This window comes from Oncorhynchus kisutch, linkage group LG17 (assembly GCF_002021735.2).
Source record: "Oncorhynchus kisutch isolate 150728-3 linkage group LG17, Okis_V2, whole genome shotgun sequence".
NCBI classification, from domain to species: Eukaryota; Metazoa; Chordata; class Actinopteri; order Salmoniformes; family Salmonidae; genus Oncorhynchus; species Oncorhynchus kisutch.
Window position 1 is genome coordinate 34,993,708 of NC_034190.2, and position 6,073 is coordinate 34,999,780.

At 43.1% G+C, this 6,073-nt stretch overlaps 1 protein-coding gene across 2 annotated transcripts in view; it reads right to left on the bottom strand.

Annotated features, from left to right (window-relative positions):
* Positions 1–5,212, bottom strand: part of LOC109906901 (voltage-dependent calcium channel gamma-7 subunit-like) — a 30,807-nt gene extending 25,595 nt beyond the window's left edge. Inside the window, exons 1-2 of one of the 2 annotated variants that reach the window (XM_020504722.2) lie at positions 4,722–5,212; positions 2,970–3,144 (exon numbers count right to left, since the gene is read on the bottom strand). The gene's annotated coding sequence lies outside the window, so the exon portion shown is untranslated. The remainder of the gene's footprint in view (positions 1–2,969; positions 3,145–4,721) is intronic. The other variant, XM_020504723.2, reaches the window with a different exon arrangement.
* Positions 5,213–6,073: the final 861 nt, after the last annotated feature.

A 6,073-nucleotide genomic window follows, 5' to 3' on the forward strand; every position in this document is an offset into this window, starting at 1 on the left:
GTACTTTGTTGAAGTACCTTTGGCAGCGAATACAGCCTCGAGTATTCCTGGGTATGACGCTACAAGCTTGGCACACCTGTATTTGGGGAGTTTCTTCCATTCTACTTTGCAGATCCTCTCAAGCTCTGTCAGGTTGGATGGGGAGCGTCGCTGCACAGCTATTTTCAGGTCTCTCCGGAGATGTTCGATCAGGTTCAAGTCTGTGCTCTAGCTGGGCCACTCAAGGACATTCAGAGATTTGTTTTCCAAAGCCACTCCTGCGTTGTCTTGGCTGTGTGCTTAGGATCATTGTTACTGTTGGAAGGTGAACCTTCACCCCAATCTAAGGTCCTGAGTGCTCTGGAGCAGGTTTTCATCAAGGATCTCTCTGTACTTTGCTCTGTTCATCTTTCCCTTGATCCTGACAAGTCTCCCCAGTCCCTGCCGCTGAAAACAATCCCCACAGCATGATGCTGCTACCAGCATGCTTCATCTTAGGGATGGTGCCAGGTTTCCTCCAGACGGGCGGCCAGCTCTTTGGCCGGTTGGCCAGCTCTAGGAAGAGTCTTGGGGATTCCAAACTTCTTCCATTTAAGAAATGTTTTGGTACCCTTCCCCAGATCAGTGCCTTGACACAATCCTGTCTCTGGGCTTTACAGACAATTCCTTCGACATCAAGGCTTGATTTTTGCTCTGACATACATTGTCAACTGTGGGACTTATATAGACAGGTGTGTGCCTTTCCAAATCATGTCCTATCAATTGAATTTACCACAGGTGGACTCCAATCAAGTTGTGGAAACATCTCAAGGATGATCATTGGAAACAGGATGCACCTGAGCTCAATTTCGAGTCTCATAGCAAAGGGTCTGAATAATTATGTAAATACGTTTTTTCTGTTTTTTATTTTCAATAAATGTGCAAAAAAATCTAAGAACTGGTTTTCACTTTGTCATTATGGGGTATTGTGTGTAGATTTATGAGTAAAAACAGTCATTTAAGATATTTTATAATATGGCTATAACGTAACAAAATGTGGAAAAAGACAAGGGGTCTGAATACTTATGGAATGCACAGTATACATAGTTGTTGGAACCGTTCTGAAAAGGGCAATGTAAAAAAAAAAAAATATCCAAGCCTGCACAGTTTGGTTGGGGTCGGCACGATGTGTGGAAAGGGTAATAGATACCATCTGGCCTTACGGATGGACAAAAGTAAGAGTAAGAGGCATGGATCGTGGACCGGGTCAATCCCTCATGGATCATTCATAATGGGCTCTCACATTTTGAAGCGAGGAAAGACACTAGAAAGAACAATTCCCTTGATTCTTCATTCCCTTGAAACACTCTGGACTTCAGTAACATACATGAAGAGACCTATGTTTCTCTAAGATGGGGCATTGGGGTGGATGAGATTCCCTTTGTAGTTAAAGCCTACAGAATAAACCACAATTCCCATGCTGCACCCTCAGCTAGGCTCCATTACAGCTAGGCAATTTGGACATTCATCTATATTGCAATGAATTGCCTGAATTGATGTGATAATGAGAAATAGAATGATAAGTTTATAACATGAATTTGCACCACAGTTTTTTTTAAATGATCCTTTAAACTACTACTACTAGTTTGACGGTTGGTCAAATTAATTGTCCCATTAGAAATGACCAATATTAGCAAACGTATTTCTTGTTAAAACTTCACATTTCTCTAGTATAGGCTACTTATCATATTGATCAGCAAAAAGCCTGCGTAAAGTGATGGGTACGGTCAGTGTCGATTATTTTTAGTCTATCGTCCCAGCTCTAGGCTCCACCACTTTGTGTTGGGACTGGGAGAGCTTAGGTCTCTGGGAGCAAATGTACGGAATGCCACTTGAATGTGGGGGGTGAATAGTGAATTGTGGCTTATGTTATAGCATGGATGGGGGAGGGAATCCATGAAGAGATAAATCAAAGGAGGGATCAGTAGAGGGAGAGTTTGGAGAGAGAGAGAGAGAAATAGAGAGAAGCTTCAAAGGAAAAATGTTTGAGGTCAGTGAGAGTGTGGATCTGTCCACTAGTATGGTGCTGAAATAACAGAATAATAGAACGCTTAAAACTAAGAGAGAGAGAGAGAGCAAGAGAGAGAGAGAGAGAGAGAGAGACTGGCTAAGGGGGAATATGTTTGAGGTCATGGTTAGAGTGTGGAGCTGTCCACGAGTGAGGTGCTGAAATACCAGAAAACTAGATAGCGTAAAACCAAGGACACTATTAGCCTATAGTCTCATGTATGGGTCCAAGCACACTACTGTACTGGGTCAGCTTCTTTTTTTTTTAGCTTAAATAACAAACGTCACACTTAATTAATTAGATAGGTTTATTCATTAAGGTAGTAATATTGGGTCATTAGCATACAGGTGTTAATAAGTATGTTATAATATGAATATTTTTGAATAATTGAGACCTTCCACCAGTGAGAAATGGAGTCTGGGAATAGGCACTTTACTTGAGGTATTGTGCCCTGCAGCATGCAGCATATAGGGCTGATTCATTATCTTAACATGTCATGATGGGACATTAGTGGCGAATCCAATGTCAGCCTGCATGAAAACATTGGTGTTGAAAACGTCCCCACGTGTCATGACAAAATGATATAGCTTGACATGAACCGTCATAGCGTGTTATGACAGGTCTCGTAATTCTATTGAGTGTGTGATGACATGCGTGTAGGTACAGTCCAATGGGACTAGGCTTCTCTCAATGAAATGTGGCCGATACAGCGACTTTCAAGGACACACGGCAGTTTATAGAATACAATAGGGAGAAATACTTGGAATACTACGGAGAGTCAGAGTGCTTCATTGTGCCGTTGTCTCCCTAGAGCAGCATTGGATTAAACGTCGTAGGACAGTATAATGGAAAGAAGAAGGGATGGATGGGTAAGGCAATTTGGAGCGATCGTGGGTCAAGTGGACAAAGACAGAAACTACAACTCCCAACACCCACTACTCACTCTTTCTGACCAGCCCCACAGTTGATATTCCCAGCTAAGCGGCCAATGAAGGCTCAGGAAGGGTGTCGTTTTCTGTTGAGGCGGCAATATGTTCCACTGTCAGCAGGCTCGGCCAACTGGCATGAAGAATGCGGTATTTAAAGCAGGGACAGGAAAGTAGGTCTGACATCAGCTTCTTGAGTGAGAAAAACCATGCACAGGAGAAAGCACATGAAAAACACAGTAATGTACAGAGTGCAGTACATTGTATAAATGTACAGAGTGTAGTACATTGTATGAATGTAAAGAGTGCAGTACATTGTATGAATGTACAGAGTGCAGTACATTGTATGAATGTACAGAGTGTAGTACATTGTATGAATGTACAGAGTGTAGTACATTGTATGAATGTACAGAGTGCAGTACATTGTATGAATGTACAGAGTGCAGTACATTGTATGAATGTACAGAGTGCAGTACATTGTATGAATGTACAGAGTGTAGTACATTGTATGAATGTACAGAGTGCAGTACATTGTATAAATGTACAGAGTGCAGTACATTGTATGAATGTACAGAGTGCAGTACATTGTATAAATGTACAGAGTGCAGTACATTGTATAAATGTACAGAGTGCAGTACATTGTATGAATGTACAGAGTGCAGTACATTGTATAAATGTACAGAGTGCAGTACATTGTATGAATGTACAGAGTGCAGTACATTGTATAAATGTACAGAGTGCATGTCTAGGGAAAGACCTTGGCCCCCCAAAAATGTAGGAGCATCCAAGAGCTCTGACTGAACCTACACATGCCTGTACAAAGCCACCCATTCTTACAGACAGTTACGGGCAACAACCACCATTCACAAATACATCCAGGATCTATAAACAGCCATGTCTGTTTTCTTTAGCATTATATGCAGAGGCATTGAAAGCTATTAAAACTGACTGATGGAGACAGGGATAACCCATGAGCATTTAAATTGGACACCCAGAGCCACACTCCCCCCCCCCCTCTCTCTCTAGCTCTCCTCCTCCTCTCTCCCTCTCTTTCCTCCTGCGCCCCCCCCCCCCCCCCCCCCCCAATCAAAAACTCGACACACACACACAATTTTAAACATGCACATGGACCCAGATACAGAACATCTAGGCTACTGCAGCACACATCATATACCATCACCTTCCCCTCGGGTTTCACCAAGTAACAGGCATTACTTTTAGTCTCCCATACCAACTACATAACAACATTGTCGTGATTCCCATTCCCTTCACACTTCCACACAGAGCTTCACCACACACTACAGTGCGCTGTTGCACTGCAATGAACAAAGCTCACCAGTGGCAAAAGCGACACGAAAATGATTCTAATCATCAAGAAATGTCATGGGAAGGAAATATTCACGAAGGTAACATTCTCAGAGCCTGCCACACGCACATCTTGCGGGGAGCGAGAGAGAGAGCGAGAGACCAAAGGCAGTATATTATAGAATGATTTACTTCTTTTTCAGATTTTTCAAAACCAAATGTCAGTCGCATGCATTTCTTGTGTGTATTCAGCTAGACTAAATATATGCAGCAAATGTTACAGACAGACTGACTGTAGCCCACAACACACTGACAGACGGACATCATCATGAAACGTGTGAACTGCTATAACCCAAAATGAAAACTATGATGATGTATGATGAGACATTTTTCAAGACGGTTTATGAAACGAATGGTCATTTGTATAGCGTAATGATGACATATAAGCAACAGGCACTACTCACTCTTTCCGACCGTCCAAATTAATGGTGCAGCCGTCGAAAGATCCGCGCGCTAGGGAGCTTTGACGGATTGTGCAATTTTCCTTTTGCACCCCCCCCCCCTCTCTCTCCCTCCCGCTCTCTCTCTCTCTCCCTCTCTTTCTCTCTCTCTCTCTCTCTCTCTCTCTCTCTCGGACTCTCTCTCGTGTGTTTCCCCGTATCGCCCACTTGCTCCTCTCTCTCCCGCTCTCTCTCTCTCTCGCTCTCTCTCACTATCTCTCTTGTGTTTCCCCGTATCGCCCCTTTGCTCCTCTCTGTCTCTCTCTCTTTTGCCACCCTCCTTTCACTCACTCTCTATTTCAGCACTGCGGAGAATAGGTTGAATGGGCTACACCGAGGAACGCGCAGAAGATGCATTGAAGCGCGGGGGAAAGCGCCACACAGATCGAGGGACAGAAAGACCGCGGAGAGTTGCGAGCGGAAGACGTGCTACTTTTGCAAGGAGACAGCCAAAATCCTACGACACAGAAGCAGGCAGGGACACGCAGTTTGGTTGGCTATCGCACTCACGCAAGCACGAGCCCGCACGCAACTAGCAACACGTACACACACATTGCATTCAACGTGGTATGGAGAGGGTAATGAGGACAGTGATTATTCTACCAGTCTCGCGCAACAACACAGTGCTAATTGGAAACATTGCATTGGTTCATCCAATTAATGTATCATTTGAATTGAAACAGAGAATGAACAGGGAAGCATATAGAAACTGCTCCTGAGTTAGGATTTTCAATACAAAATGTTTTTTTTACAGAGAGGAGTGATCAGGGACAATATATGTATGGTTTTGAATCATATATAAATACTATTTCATTCTCACAGATATACTGAAAACAATACAGAAACGCAGCATGTAACAATTTCAATGATTTTACTGAGTTTACAGTTCATATAAGGAAATCAGTCAATTGAAATAAATGTGTTAGGCCCTGGAGGCGGCTTATGGTGGTAGAGAAATTAACATTGCACTCTCAGGCAACAGCTCTGGTGGACATTCCTGCAGTCAGCATGCCAATTGCACACTCCCTCAAAACTTGAGTCATCTGTGGCATTGTGTGACAAAACTGCACATTTTAGAGTGGCCTTTTATTGTCCCCAGCACAAGGTGCACCTGTGTAATGATCATGCCATGCAGGTACTTCTACACCTGCATTGCTTGCTGTTTGGGGTTTTAGGCTGGGTTTCTGTACAGCACTTTGAGATAACAGCTGATCTAAGAATGTCTATATAAATAAATAAATACCTATAAAATCATATTCTTGGTATGCCACACCTGTCAGGTGGATGGATGATCTTGGCGAAGGAGAAATGCAAAG